This window comes from Mus caroli, unplaced genomic scaffold, assembly GCF_978045245.1.
Source record: "Mus caroli unplaced genomic scaffold, Mus_caroli_1 scaffold_6, whole genome shotgun sequence".
In the NCBI taxonomy this organism is placed as follows: Eukaryota; Metazoa; Chordata; class Mammalia; order Rodentia; family Muridae; genus Mus; species Mus caroli.
In genome coordinates, this window is record NW_028227261.1 from 41,249,537 (window position 1) to 41,265,173 (window position 15,637).

A 15,637-nucleotide genomic window follows, 5' to 3' on the forward strand; every position below is an offset into this window, starting at 1 on the left:
TTCCTTTTCTGTGTTCTCTCAACATGGCTAACATGAAGCTTTTTGCATTGTCTGACCATTTTGCTCTTATTCCTGCCTTGACTCCCCATTTAGTCAGGTTCTGAGTATCCAGTCTGTCCTCTCCTGCCTTCCTAAGAATTAGCCTGCACTAGCTCAGCACACTGGTAGGTTAGGAGAATAGGAAGGATTCCTGGTGGCATCAGTGGCTCCACAAGAAACCCACCCCAGGAAGCAGAATATGGCAGATCAGGGAAGGCAGAGAACTCATCATGGATCCTGATCCAGGAACAGTTTCAAGCAACATGGGAACCTGTGTTCAGATCCATCAAGAGAAGACAAATGCTGTTCATTACACTGCAAACTTTATTGAAGAAAGGAGGGAAGATGGAGAAACTTGTGTGAGGATTAATCAGGTAGAGAGAGACTATGCAGGGTAGATTTACATGAATGCATTAGGTAACTGTCATGTGAAAATGATACTAGGCTGAATAATGGCTTCACAATGATGTTCAGGCCTTGGGTTTTCAAGCCCATGGTACATATTGAATAATTCCTCATAATTCAAAAGGAACTTAGTAGGTTAGGTTGAATAAGATACATTTAGATGGGAAAACTATCTTGGAGCTTTTAGGGATCTTGATGTTGTCATAAGTGTTTGTAAAAGGGAAGGACATTAGAAGAGAGGGGATGAGGAGGGTGCTGGCTTTGAAGCAGGGGAATATTCCAGTGCCAAGGAATGATGATCTGTACTGAACAGAGGAGGAGAGGACTCTCTGGAGTCCTCTTCTGAAGAAGGTTGGTCACACCAACAACTTAGCTTTCTGCCAGTGAAACTCATCTCAGACATTGGAGCTCCACAACTGTAAGATAATAACTTTCAATTATTTCAGACCACCAAGGTTGTGACAATTGATTATTTGTAAAATGAAGAAGTCATGTAGGAAAAAATAAGATGGTGGGAAGTGAGAGGCAAGGAGAGAAGGCTGGAGGAGAGAGGAGGTTCATGATCAGGTGCACAGTCAGATGTGGATAGCAGGAGACAGAAAGACAAATGGAGAATCTAGAACAAGGTGTGTGTGCATATGTGTGTGTGTGTGTCAGAGAGAGAGAGAGAGAGAGAGAGAGAGAGAGAGAGAGAGAGAGAGAGAGAGAGAGAGAGAGAGAGAGAGAGAGAGAGAGAGCACAGGAGGCAGGGAACAAATAGGTGTGAAGAAAGATGCACAGACAGAGAGCAAGATGATGACAGGACAAGGTGTCAGGCAGCATGTTTATAGAGTCTGTCCTTGTCCTTACCAGAATCAGTGGAGCTTCTTGAGATGTAGGTAGATCCCATTTTTGGACTTCAGCACAAGTCGGGCTAAGGGCATGGGGACCCTGGTAGGATCTGGCAGTAGCTTAAAGCGGAGTAGTGTCAGGGCCACAATCACCTTCATCTCACTCATAGCAAATTGTTTCCCAATGCAGTTCCTGAGGCAGAAAGGGACAATACAACTCATTAGCCTCTCACCTCTTGTAAGGGTTGACTCTTGAAACAGCCCAGAACAACATTCAGGGCCTATTGTTACAGGTTCAGTCTAACAGCTGTGACTACAGGTCATACATACTTTCACCCTAGGTCTTGGCTCTCCTCAATTTTTGACATAGCCTCAACATTTTTTCAAGGCCACTTTGACCCTACTTCTTTTAGTTGTATGAAATCTGGTAGGCCAGCATTTTAAGGACTAAAGGTCAAACTTATGGATACTTTAATATGTTAATCATTTCATAGTTTACTCCATTCAGGGAGATCTAGCACATAGCTTCCACTCAGATTATCAGTAGAAAAGTTCCTACAGGAAGACTGTGTTGAGAATTCTCAAGTGGCTGCCCCATCTGCCTCCTACTTAGGGTAGGCCACCTCCCTAATCCATCATCATCTATAGACTTCAACTCTACTTTAGAAATGTTCACAATTCCTTCTTCAGTTTCCTTTCCTGGTCTTCTTTGGTCTCCCTGACCCTCCTTCCCTGCTCACCCTCTATATCTCCACCAGGTAAGGCCGTGTTCATGCCTAGTTGCCTCTTTAGGTTACATATCCCCAGTGTAGTGAGTCACAGATAACGTCATTCCCATTGATGCTTGGGCTCTTCCTGTATCCCAGGTCACTGTCTCATCCTGGAGATGCCCCCTACCTCCCCATCCAAGTTAGTTTCAAATATCCATTCATTTTCATGGCCAACTATTCATCTCTCCCGATGGCTAGTTCTTCTCCACACCTGATCCTGAGCCCCTTTTACCCTCCCCATCCTCCCTCCTATTTCCCTCCCTCCATCTTCTTCTTATGACTATTTTATTCCCCCTTCTAAGTAAAATTCTTTGTCATCTGGGCCTTTCTTCTTGATGAGCTTTGCCGTTGCCTGTATATGAGATATGTTCTTCTAGCTGGCCTGCTTTGTCTGGCCTCAGTGGAAGTGGATGTGCTTAGTTTCACAGAGACTTGAAGTGCCAGAGTTGAGGGGGGATACTCAGCAGGACCCCCTCCTGCTCAGCTGTGAGGGGAAGGGGAAAGGAGGAAGGGGGAAGGGGAAATGGGGAAGAATTGTGTGAGGGATGACTGGAAGGGAGTCAGTGAGTGGGATATAAAGTGAATAAGTAAAAGGAAAATTAAACAATCCAAACCAAAACAACAAATGCCTAGCTGCAGCTCTATCCTCTTCTGGCTGTTGCTCTTATCTCTTTCCTGTCTCTGCCACTTCCTACTTAAGAACAAGCTGTTGTGGTGTTTGAGCATGTCTCCTCTACCTCCACTCCCCCACCCCACCCCTAGGCTTCATATTTCCAAAGCTCAGGTCAATGAGCAGCTGGCTCTTATTTTTTTGATGACTGTCCCTGTTCCTCCTAAGCACCTAAAGCACCATCAGTGCCATATACAAGGACATGCCACAATCAGGGCATGGGATGATGATGGCAGGAACATGGAATGTTCTGCAAACTGCTAAGTGGGCAAGTGAAAGAATGGAGGATAAATACATTTTAATTGCAGATGTATTTGTCTTTGTATATGACAGTTTTGAATTCTTGGAGGCAGGATTGGATATTATCACTATTCCTATGTTTTTATGTAGCATAGCACCTGAAACATAGGAGTTGTTTAAACTTTATTTTACATTTAAAATAATAATTTTTTCTTGGTTCTTAAAATTTAATTCATTTGAATTTAAAGAATGAAAAAAATAGAATGAAATACAATAAAAATTAAAAACCTTCAGATCAAAGCAAGCTGTTGGAGCCTGTGACTGAATCCCAGTACTTGGGAAGTAGAGGGAGAGAGACCATGAGCTCCAGACAAGCCTGAGACTTAGAAAGCACCTGCAGCAACATGATTCATTCCAACTTAAGCTGAGTTGCCCAATACTCTCCTGTCTTCTAGTGGCAGAGACATGGCTTGCAGTGAGTGGCAAGCAGAGCATTCAATCCTGAAGTACACCATATGTGTGTGTGCATAGCCTGTGCTTGAAAGAACAACTTACTTATAGCCTGTTCTGTGACAGCTGATTTGCCACTTCATGAATTCAAGAAACCCTTCTTCTGTATCACCTTTGAAAGATTACAGTGAGTCAGGTCCCAAGGGACAATTTCCCTAGAAACCATCAGAAAGTCTTTGTCCAGTTCAGGAGCTATTTCAACTCACTAGAGACATTTAAAAAATGCTATGTTAAATGTAAAACAGAGGATTTACTTAAAGCAAACTACACTCCACCTTTTTAATGTCTTTTGTCTGAAGTTAGACTACATAGCCTCTAATTGTAAATTTGAGGAACATACATTATCTGTCAAGTTTTGGCCATTGGGCAACTGCAAGAGAGATGTGAGTATCAACATCGACTCAGAAATTCTGTTAGGAAAGAGTACAAAGTAGGGTCAGCATATCCTGGTATGAACCTTGCCTGAAATGACCCACTATAACACTTCACGTATCTCATTGGACAGTTGCTTGCATGCCATTGGCAGGCAGACATGCAAGCAAATGAACCTCTTGCACAATGATTCCAGAATAAAGAACTACCTAGGAATGTTGATAGGTCAGGTTGAGGTGTGGAAAAGACATGCTTTTTAAGAGCCCTAAAATTTGACACCTAAAGTTAAAATCACTTAAAAAAATGTAAAGTCCTGCCCTTAGTGTGAGGAAAATATCAGAACATATGGAAGTGAATGGCAACCACTGACATAAATTTGTTTGTTTCATGTCTTCATAGTGTGTCCTGAAGTGCTACCCTCCTTTAGTGCACAGACACATCCTCAAGAAGCTCCTCCCCCTCCCATAGCCACCAATCAGGATATACCTGGAGATGTCATATATGCAGGAGACCAAAAACAAGGTATGCTGCAAATATTCTCCACAGTATATTCCATCATCATACACAGGATCTCACCTGGCTCCTCCTGAGAAGGGCAGGAATGAGTGGCTGTGTCGGGGAGAGTCTGGTGCAAACCTGGAAGGGTCAAACAACTGCAGGGAGACAGCACCTCAGTCAGAACAGGTAGAGATCAATTGCAACCCACAAGGTACAATATGCCCAGAGGTGGGAACAATAGGAGGTATTGGGCTTGAGACAAACTTCTCTGCCCTCCTTGGGGGCCTCCTACCTCTGGGTTTGGCCACCACCAAAACCAGTCACTAGGCAGATGGCAACAAGAGCCTGCTGAGAGGAGCCTGATATAGCTGCCTCCTTCAAGGCTCTGCCAGTGCCAGGCAAATACAGAAGTGGATGCTCACATTCATCCATTGGATGGAGAACAAAGTCCCCAATAAAGGAGCCAGAGAGATACCTACATCAGATGTTACCAGTCTTCTAACACTGCCCATTCCTTACTTGCTGACCTATATAGAGCACATAGCTTCAGGCAAGGAGACACATAAAGCTACATGGGGACCTGAAAGGGATGAAGCCCCATAGGAGGAACATCAATATGAACTAACCAGTACCCCAAAGAGCTCCTTGAAACTATACCAGCAATCAAAGAAAACACATGTTGCAAATTGTATCTCTAGCTATATATGTAGCAAAGGATGGCCTAGTCAGTCATCAATGGGAGGAGAGGCACTAGGTCCTGTGAAGGCTCTATGCCCCAGTACAGGGGAATGTCAGAACCAGGAAAGGGTGTGGGTGGGTTGGGGAGCAGGGGGAGGGGAGAAGGGCTAGGAGATTTTTGGAGGGTAAACAAGGAATGGGGATAACATTTGAAATGTGAATAAAGGAAATATCTAATAAAAAAGTTGTGTGTTGTGGCTCACGCTTGATATCTCAATGCTGGTGAGGTGGGGACAGGCAGGGTCCTTCAACTCACTGGCCAGCCTACCCTAATAGGTGACTTGCAGGCCAGTGCAAGACTCCTGGACATTACCTGTGGAATGACAACTAACGTTGATTCTCTGGTTCCCACTTGTATGTACAAACATATGCCTGTATTTCCAGCCCCAACATGAAAACACACATGTGACAGTGAGGACATCTGAAGAATAAGTGTAGCCTTGAATTATATGGTGTTGGCATCTGGAATTGAGTCTGGAGTATAAAAATTGAAGAATGTCACTGTTCCCAAATTAGAATGGATGCACCATGGTGAGACCATAGATTCAAATGAAGAATGAATGTTTGCGGATAAAAGAAGAGATGCTTGCAATGTTATTCATGCAGAGCAGCAGAACTGAAGATCATTTATGTATATAGGAAGTAATTTAGTGTATTACTGTACTTTATAAGTAAGAAGCATTTATTTACTGAAAAGGAAATGCGCACTCAAAGATTCAGAACTGGTGAAGGACATAGACTATTGACCATCCATTATCTCTGCAATGAAGGGCCTGGGAAATTCATACCTTTGGGTAAAGAGCGCCCATCAGGGAAGGTGACAGATGTACTGAGTTCTCCGACAATGCCTGGGACAGGTGGGTAGAGCCCTAGGGCCTCCTTGATTCACATTATGGTGTAGGGAATCTGGTCTAGGTGACCCCTGAAATAAAGTTCATCCTTAGATCAGGGAGACTGGAGACCAGGGGCTCCTCCCTACCCAAAGAATAAGGGCATTTCTACTTCTTGAACTCTTACCAGGTGATAGAGGATCCATCCCCCAGGAGGCTCTGAACTTCCTCTCTGCATTTCTGTTGGTGCTCAGGGTGTGTGGCCAGAGCATAGAAGATCCAGGAGACTCCACTGGCTGTGGTGTCATGGCCCTTGAACATGAATGTGTCCACCTCAGCATGTAGGTCCTTGTCAGACATGCAGTCCCCATTCTCCATCTCAGGGAAGCAACAGGCATTGTCAGAGCTATGCTTGTTCCTTGTTTGTTCCAAGGAAGACTCTCAGGACTTAGCTGAACATACTCACTCTGGCAAATAAGAGGATATCCAGAAAATCCAAAGGTCTCTTCTTCTTGATCTTTTCCAGTTCTCCCTCATCCTGCAGCTCATCCTTTCTCAGCTTGATCACTGCATCTATTCCAGAACATCAATTATCACACAGACCTGAGAGCTAAAGTAGCCCTATGTAGCTTCATGTGTCTCCTTGCCTGAAGCTATGTCCTCTATTTAGGTCAGCACGTAAGGAATGGGCAGTGTTATAAGACTGGTGACATCTGATGTAGGTCAGAACTCTTTTAGCACCATGGGTAATGGAAGCTCTGCTTGACTTGCTGGGTCAAGTCTCACTACACATTATCAATATGATGACACTCATGGAGTACCTAGCATTCTGATGTTCCAACTCCCAACACTGTCAGTGTTAAAGTATCAAGCATGTATGTGATCCAGTTCTTAAAGGGGAGTGCACTGAAGTGTCTGGATGTGCCTCAGAAATCATCAATAATCCCTTTGAGCTGATCCTAGGAAATGAGGGAGACAGAATGTGCAAACAGAACCTGTGTGATCATGGGCAAGTTGACAAGCTTGGTTGGATAAGCGGCCATTGGAAGAAAGTTTGTAGATTGTATTATTCTGATGAAAGATATTCGTCACATGGGAGTGAAATAGGTTATTCAAGTACCCAATGGCCTGGAGGTAGGTCTTGTAATATCTGAAGAAGATAAAGAACAGATTAGAGTGTAGAGTGATTTGACCTGCAGAATGAATGGACTCTGAGATTTCTATATGGTAGGCACTGACAACATTGAGGAACATGCTAACTGTGTCTTATAACCCTTGTAATTTTCAGGTCAGTAAAAGGTGGCATGAATGTCTAGGCATCCAACCCAGCTAGGGATCAGTGGTCTATGGTTGAGTTAAGATCGGATTGTGTCAGAGATTGAATGGAGCCTGGGGTAATACTCTTTATTGAGTATCATAGATGTCCCACTTGCATCACAGAAAAGTCCATATCAGTTGGTAAGACAAAGGCCCTGAAGTTCAAGGCTTGTACACTCACCCATCCACCTGAACACTGCCCTTGTGGCTGAAGGCACACTTCATGACAGTGTCTACGCTCATTAAGGAGATGTGTTGAAAAATCTCTATAGAGGAGTCCTGACCAGCCAGCCATTCCCATTTTTTCTGCAGTGGGAGAGGAACATTGATTTAATTTCCTTAGAAGACATGTGTTCAATTGACTGAATTCTTCCCTATGTTTTAAGATACTGTATTCTAAGTCTTTCAATTTAGATAACAGATATTTTACAGATTGCAAAAGAAATCTTTGTGAAAGGACACTTATATTATTGTAAATTACTTCAAAATTAAAAATAGAAACTCATAAGAAAGGAAGAAAGTTTCACATGTTTACAATTATTTACGATGTCTTAACTGATAAACAAAGCTGTTTTTAGGGGATAAAAAAGATGATACATCAGTGTATGGAAAGCAGAACTCAGCCTGAGATAACAGCAGGACTTCAATGTATAGAGCATTAAAACCCCAAGTAGCCAAGATGGCATTTCTAATGGACCCCAGTTACTATGTGTTCATCAAAAGGTTGCTGAGAACAATTGATTCATTGTAGTGGTTTGAATGAAAATAGCCTCCATATGTTCCCTAGGAGTGGCATTATTAGGAGGTGTGGACTTGTTGGAATAGGTGTGGCCTTGTTCGAGGAGGTGGTCACTGAGGGGCAGGCTTTGTGTTCTCAGATGCTCAAGTTATGCACAGTGTTTCACTCTCTCCCAGCTGCTTTTGGATCTGATGTAAAACTTTCACCTACCTCTCTAGCATTGTGTATGCTTGTGTGCCACCATGCTTCCCATGATGAAAATGGACTAAAATTCTAAACTGTAAACTGGCCCCAATTAAATGTTTTCTGGTATCTCTTCACAGAAATGTGACCCTAATTAAGACAGAAGTTGGTGCCAGGAGTAGGGTGTTTCTATGATAGACCTAACCATCCTTTGTTTGGAGTAATATGGACTTTGGAAATTTGAAAGCAGTTGAACGCTTTAAGTGGGGTTTAATGGGCCATATTCTAGTAGAAGGACAGTGGTGCTGAGGATGATTTGAATTGTGGGGTTCTGGCTCAAGATGTTTCATAGGAGAAGAATTTTAGTATATGGCGTTGGGACTGTTATTGTGATATTTTGGCAAAGAATGTGGCTGCTTTTATCCCTTTTTCAAACAGTCTGCCTAAGGCTAAAGTAAAGAGTTTTGGATTAATTGCATTGGTAAAGGATTACTTAAATAGCTTAGTATGAATTCTGTCATATGGTTATTGTTATTCACTCTTATGCAGATCTATAATGAAAAGGAACAAACTGAGCAAGAAAAAAAAATACAAAATGTATACTTTGAGGAGAAAGCAGGCATCAGAAAGTAGAAATTTAGCTAAGGCCTGTGTTGAAGGAGATAAACAGATTAAAGGAAGCTTGATAGTAAGTGGAATAAAGAAAGTGGTGACCTCACACCAGAACTCCACCTAGATAAACTTCCATTTTGTAAAAGAAATTAAAGAAAGGTGAAAAGAATTAAAGAAAAGCCTAGGGCCCGGTCTGGAGGTGCATACCTTTGATCCAATAATTCAGAATGCAGAGGTTGATGAATGTCTAAGTTTGAGACCAGCCTGGTTTACAGATTGAGTTTTAGGACAGCCAAGCTTAGGCAGTAAAGGAAACCATCACAACTAGCTGGTGAAAATGTAATTTAATGAGGGGCCCATGTCCAGGCCTAGCAAGCATCAGAACTTAGCAGTATTGCCACATGGTTCTTTAGAGTCAAGGAAAGAAGCAAGGGATTATGGAATTTCCCTCCATAACTAAGGAAAGCTGCTGAGGACAGGCATATGTCTTGTCTGTCCTTATATAGATAATTAAAGAGGCTATTGTGTGAATCTGTGAAGATGAAGCCTTGATTGCCTTAGAACGCCAAGATGTTAAAGATGTTAGAGCTGTGGACTATCTGCTGAGCAGGGCTGCTAACAAGGAGCGGAACAAGCCAACAACACTGAAAGAAGTTGAGATTTCAAGAGCACTTTGACATAAGATATTGAAATGCAGATTTTGGAGTTTGCCAATTTGTTTTCAGTCTTGTTTTGGTTCAGTATTTCTTTACAATGCTCCCTTTTCAACTGTTTGGAATTGTAAAATATATCCTGTACATATCAGGAATATGTGATATGCATTTTCATTTTGATTTTTACAGGGGATTAAAGTTAGATTGCATGAGTCTCTTAGACTTTGGACTTTGGAACAGTGCTATGATAGACTATGGGAAATTTGGGAGTTGGACTGAATGTATTTCTGCATTAGGATATGACTACTAGCCTATGGGGGTGGTCAGGGAGTGGAATGTGGTTGGTAGTTTGAATGAAAATGGTCCCCTATGTTCCATTAGGAGGTGTGGCCTTCTTAAAGTATGTGTGGCTTTGTTGGAGGAAGTGGTCATTGGAGGTAGGCTTTGAGAACTCAGATGCTCAAGGCACACCTAATTTCTCACTCTAAATCTGCTGCATTTGGATCAGGATATAGAATTCTCAGCTACCTCTCCAGCATATCAATGTATATCTGTGTTCTACTGTGCTTTCCACAATGATGGTAATGGACTAAACTTCTGAACTGTAAGCTAGCTTCAATTAACTAAAACTGTCATAATCCAGAGTCATGTTGAAAGGTGGTGGTATTATAGGTTTGGCTATAACTATGTGGATCTGGATTCCATCACCGTGATGAGTTACTCAAGTCTGTGCAGAAGCACTGAGACCCAATTGTAACCCCAACTAAGTATTATCCTGAGAAGTCTCTCTGAAGGTGAAGCTTTGAAGAGGGAGAACAGTACCCTGATGCTCTTTGCCTTGGGCAATGAGCAAGTATGACCATATCCTAGTACCTGGAAATTTTCTGTTCAAACTATATTTGAAGAACATAGTAGAATATATATGTGATACTTGTTGATGTATACACTGAGTAGGTAAAGAGAGAGATTGAGAGAGAAAGGGAGAAGAGAATATAAGCAATAAGAAGAGAAGAAAGGAGGAAGAGTTTGAGGAGGAAAAGGAGTAAGAGGAGGAGGAGGAGGAGGAGGAGGAAGAGTAGAAGCAGCAGCAGCTCTGGCAGCTGTGGCAGTAGTAGTAGCAGAAGAAGCAGATGATGTAGAAAGGACAGCAGAAATTTTTCCATTTCGTCCAGGTTTTCCAGTTTTGTTGAGTATAGCCTTTTGTAGAAGGATCTGATGGTGTTTTGGATTTCTTCAGGATCTGTTGTTATGTCTCCCTTTTCATTTCTGATTTTGTTAATTAGGATGTTGTCACTGTACCCTCTAGTGAGTCTAGCTAAGGGTTTATCTATCTTGTTGATTTTCTCAAAGAACCAACTCTGCGTTTGGTTAACTCTTTGAATAGTTCTTCTTGTTTCCACTTGGATGATTTTACCCCTGAGTTTGATTATTTCCTGCTGTCTACTCCTCTTGGGTAAATTTTCTTCCTTTTTTTCTAGAGCTTTTAGATGAGTTGTCAAGCTGCTAGTGTGTGCTTTCTCCAGTTTCTTTTTGGAGGCACTCAGAGCTATGAGTTTCCCTCTTAGAAATGCTTTCATTGTGTCCCATAGGTTTGGGTATGTTGTGGCTTCATTTTCATTAAACTCTAAAAAGTCTTTTTTTAAAATTTTTAATATTTTTTATTACATATTTTCCTCAATTACATTTCCAATGCTATCCCAAAAGTCCCCCATACCCCCCCACTACCCTACCCACCCACTCCCACTTCTTGGCCCTGGCGTTCCTATATACTGAGGCATATAAAGTTTGCAAGTCCAATGGGCCTCTCTTTCCAGTAATGGCCGACTAGGCCATCTTTCGATACATATGCAGCTAGAGACAAGAGCTCCGGGGTACTGGTTAGTTCATCATGTTGTTCCAACTAAAGGGTTGCAGATCCCTTTAGCTCCTTGGGTACTTTCTCTAGCTTCTCCATTGGGAGCCCTGTGATACATCCAATAGCTGACTGTGAGCATCCACTTCTGGGTTTGCTAGGCCCCGGCATAGTCTCACAAGAGACAGCTATATTTGGGTCCTTTCAGCAAAATCTTGCTAGTGTATGCAATGGTGTCAGCGTTTGAAAGCTGATTATGGGATGGATCACTGGATATGGCAGTCTCTAGATGGACCACCCTTTCATCACAGCTCCAAACTTTGTCTCTGTAACTCCTTCCATGGGTGTTTTGTTCCCAATTCTAAGAAGGGGCATAGTGTCCACACTTTGGTCTTCATTCTTCTTGAGTTTCAGGCGTTTAGCAAATTGTATCTTATATCTTGGGTATCCTAAGTTTTGGGCTAATATCCACTTATCAGTGAATACATATTGTGTGAGTTCCTTTGTGATTGTGTTACCTCACTCAAAATGATGACCTCCAGGTCCATCCATTTGGCTAGGAATTTCATAAATTCATTCTTTTTAATAGCTGAGTAGTACTCCATTGTGTAAATGTACCATAATTTCTGTATCCATTCCCTGTTGAGGGGCATCTGGGTTCTTTCTAGCTTCTGGCTATTATAAATAAGGCTGCTATGAACATAGTGGAGCATGTGTCCTTCTTACCGGTTGGGACATCTTCTGGATATATGCCCAGGAGAGGTATTGCTGGATCCTCCGGTAGTACTATGTCCAATTTTCTAAGGAACCGCCAGACTGATTTCCAGAGTGGTTGTACAAGCTTGTAATCCCACCAACAATGGAAGAGTGTTCCTCTTTCCCCACATCCTCACCAGCATCTGCTGTCACCTGAATTTTTGATTTTAGCCATTCTGACTGGTGTGAGGTGGAATCTCAGGGTTGTTTTGATTTGCATTTCCCTGATGATTAAGAATGTTGAACATTTTTTCAGGTGCTTCTCTGCCATTCGGTATTCCTCAGGTGAGAATTCTTTGTTCAGTTCTGAGCCCCATTTTTTCATGGGGTTATTTGATTTTCTGGAGTCCACCTTCTTGAGTTCTTTATATATATTGGATATTAGTCCCTTATCTGATTTAGGATAGGTAAAGATCCTTTCCCAATCTGTTGGTGGTTTTTTTTGACTTATTGATGGTGTCTTTTGCCTTGCAGAAGCTTTGCAGTTTCATGAGGTCCCACTTGTCAATTCTCGAGCTTACAGCGCAAGCCATTGCTGTTCTATTCAAGAATTTTTCCCCTGTGCCCATATCTTCTAGGCTTTTCCCCACTTTCTCCTCTATAAGTTTCAGTGTCTCTGGTTTTATGTGAAGTTCCTTGATCCACTTAGACTTGACCTTAGTACAAGGAGATAGGAATGGATCGATTTGCATTCTTCTACATGTTAACAACCAGTTGTGCCAGCACCATTTGTTGAAAATGCTGTCTTTCTTCCACTGGATGGTTTTAGCTCCCTTGTCAAAGATCAAGTGACCGTAGGTGTGTGGGTTCATTTCTGGGTCTTCAATTCTATTCCATTGGTCTACTTGTCTGTCACTATACCAGTACCATGCAGTTTTTTTTATCACAATTGCTCTGTAGTAAAGCATGGTGATTCCACCAGAGGTTCTTTTATCCTTGAGAAGAGTTTTTGCTATCCTAGGTTTTTTGTTATTCCAGATGAATTTGCAGATTGCACTTTCTAATTCGTTGAAGAATTGAGTTGGAATTTTGATGGGGATTGCATTGAATCTGTAGATTGCTTTTGGCAAGATAGCCATTTTTACAATGTTGATCCTGCCAATCAATGAGCTTGGGAGATCTTTCCATCTTCTGAGATCTCCCTTCAAAACCTGCAATACCTTTCATTTTTTATTATGTTCTTTAAAATTTCTAAAATATTGTACCAATAAAATGAGTATTATTGAAGTTTTTTATATAAAACAACAATCAATTGAATGGTCTTATGTAGAGGTTTGTCTATAGCAATACTGAAAATACATTCGTTTTTCTCAATATAAATTTCAAATAACTCTGAATATATTAACTGTATGATATTGTAAAATAATATATCACTATTAGTTTTTTAACGAACATAAATAGATACAGTCTTTTTCTTTGTTTATTTGTTTGTTGTATTTTTAGTAGAGCTTAAACTCTTGGCTCTTACTGTGGTACAAACACAAAATAAGAACAGTTTTTGGACAATGGAGTTCATTGTAATAAGGCTATACTAGAATGTTTCTTACATCACCAAAGGATTTTACCTCCATAGTAGATAAGCTAAGACTTGATAGTTCTGCTGCGCCAAAGAATGAATTGTAGGCAAGATTTTTGGATACATATTTCCTGCTACCATGAAAGCTATTTGACTTGAGTGATTGTTGTCATTCTCAGCCCACATTCATTTAAGAAATAGTGTGTGTATTAAGATGGTCTATCCATGAAGTCATTCATCAACTGTTTAAGTGAATGATGATTTTGCTTTGAGGGTGACACAGATGTTACATGAGGGTAAGGATCTGGTTCATTGGCTGTGAATGATTTTGAAAAGCATTCATCTCAGAATAAGAGTAACATATAAGTTCCTCTTCTCCAAAATTGATACAATAATTATAAATATTTAGCAAGGCCTTAAATCTCACTCTTTGCTAGTCTCTTACAAGTCACCTCCCAAATTAATTGCCTATGTTTCTTTTGGCTGAATAAATAATTTTGAAATATGTAAGCTGCTCTGAAAACCATAGTATAGTTTTAAAACATCAAATAAACAAACCTAGCAATAATAATTTCTAATTATTTATAGTTTTAATTTCAATTTATTAGGATATGTTGGTAATATTAATTTTCATATTAAGAGATATTAAGGAAAAGTGATTGTTACTTCCTGTTAATTTTCTTGTTATAGGTGGAATTATGTTTGTGTGGGTTGGTTAAAAGACTACTTTCTTGCCTTTTCTAGGGTGTAGTTTCCCTCCTTGTGTTGGTGTTTTCCATCTATTATCCTTTGTAGGGCTGGATTTGTGGAAAGATATTGTGTAAATTTGGTTTTGTCATGGAATATCTTGTTTTCTCCATCTATGGTGATTGAGAGTTTTTCTTGCTATAGTGGCCTGGGCTGGCATTTGTGTTTTCTTAGAATCTGTATGACATCTGCCAAGGATCTTCTGGCTTTCATAGTCTCTGGTGAGAAGTCTGGTATAATTCTGATAGGTCTGCCTTTATATGTTACTTGACATTTTTTCCTTACTGCTTTTAATATTCTATCTTTATTTAGTGCATTTGTTGTTTTGATTATTATGTGTTGGGAGGAATTTCTTTTCTGGTCAAGCCTATTTGGAGTTCTGCAGGTTTCTTGTATGTTTGTGGGCATCTCTTTCTTTAGGTTAGGGAAGTTTTCCTCTATAATTTTGCTGAAGATATTTGCTGGCCCTTTAAGTTGAAAATTTTCATTCTCATCTACTCCTATTATCAGTAGGTTTAGTCTTCTCATTGTGTCCTGGATTTCCTGGATGCTTTGAGTTAGGATCTTTTTGCTTTTTGCATTTCTTTGATTGTTGAGTCCATGTTCTCCTTGGAATCTTCTGCACCTGAGATTCTCTCTTCCATCTCTTGTATTCTGTTGCTGATGCTTGTATCTATGGTTCCTGATTTCTTTCCTAGGGTTTCTATCTCCAGAGTTGTCTCCCTTTCGGGTTTCTTTGTTGTTTCTACTTCCATTTGTAGATCTTGGATGGTTTTGTTCATTTCCATCACCTGTTTGGTTGTGTTTTCTTGTAATTCTTTAAGGGATTTTTGTGTTTCCTCTTTAAGGACTTGTAACTGTTTAGCATTGTTTTCCTTTAATTCTTTATGTTTTTTTTTTGTTGTTGTTGTTCTCCTTTAAGGACTTCTACCTGTTTAGCAGTGTTCTCCTGTATTTCTTTAAGTGAGTTATTAATGCCCTTCTTAAAATCCTCTACCAGCATCATGAGATATGATTTTAAATCCAAATCTTACCTATTGGGTGTGTTGGGGTATCCAGGACTCACTGTGGTGGGTGTACTGGGTTCTGATGATGCCGTGGTCTTGGTTTCTGTTAGTAAGATTCTTACATTTGCATTTTGCTTTGTGGTAATCTCTGGTGTTAGTTGTTCTAGCTGTCTCTGGATAGAGTTTGTTCCTCCTATGATTCTGTTAGCCTCTTTCAGCACTCCTGGGAGTCCAACTCTCTCCTGAGTCTCTGCAGGCATGCTTGCCTCTTGCAGGGAAGATGCAGAGAGGTCTGGAGCTCAGCTCCAACTCCTGGCTGAAGGTGTAGGACGGAAGGGACCCTGAAGGAGAAG

General features: G+C 40.9%; 1 pseudogene across 1 annotated transcript; it reads right to left on the bottom strand.

Moving 5' to 3' along the window:
* Nucleotides 1–430: 430 nt before the first annotated feature.
* On the bottom strand, nt 431–13,585 carry LOC110293392 (cytochrome P450 4A10-like; annotated as a pseudogene). Its single transcript, XR_015047460.1, has 9 exons — nt 13,580–13,585; nt 7,401–7,525; nt 6,898–7,052; nt 6,369–6,475; nt 6,090–6,280; nt 5,820–5,994; nt 4,413–4,489; nt 1,294–1,467; nt 431–860 (listed from the first exon to the last, which is right to left on the bottom strand). The product of XR_015047460.1 is annotated as a cytochrome P450 4A10-like (transcript).
* Between the last annotated feature and the right edge of the window lie 2,052 nt (nt 13,586–15,637).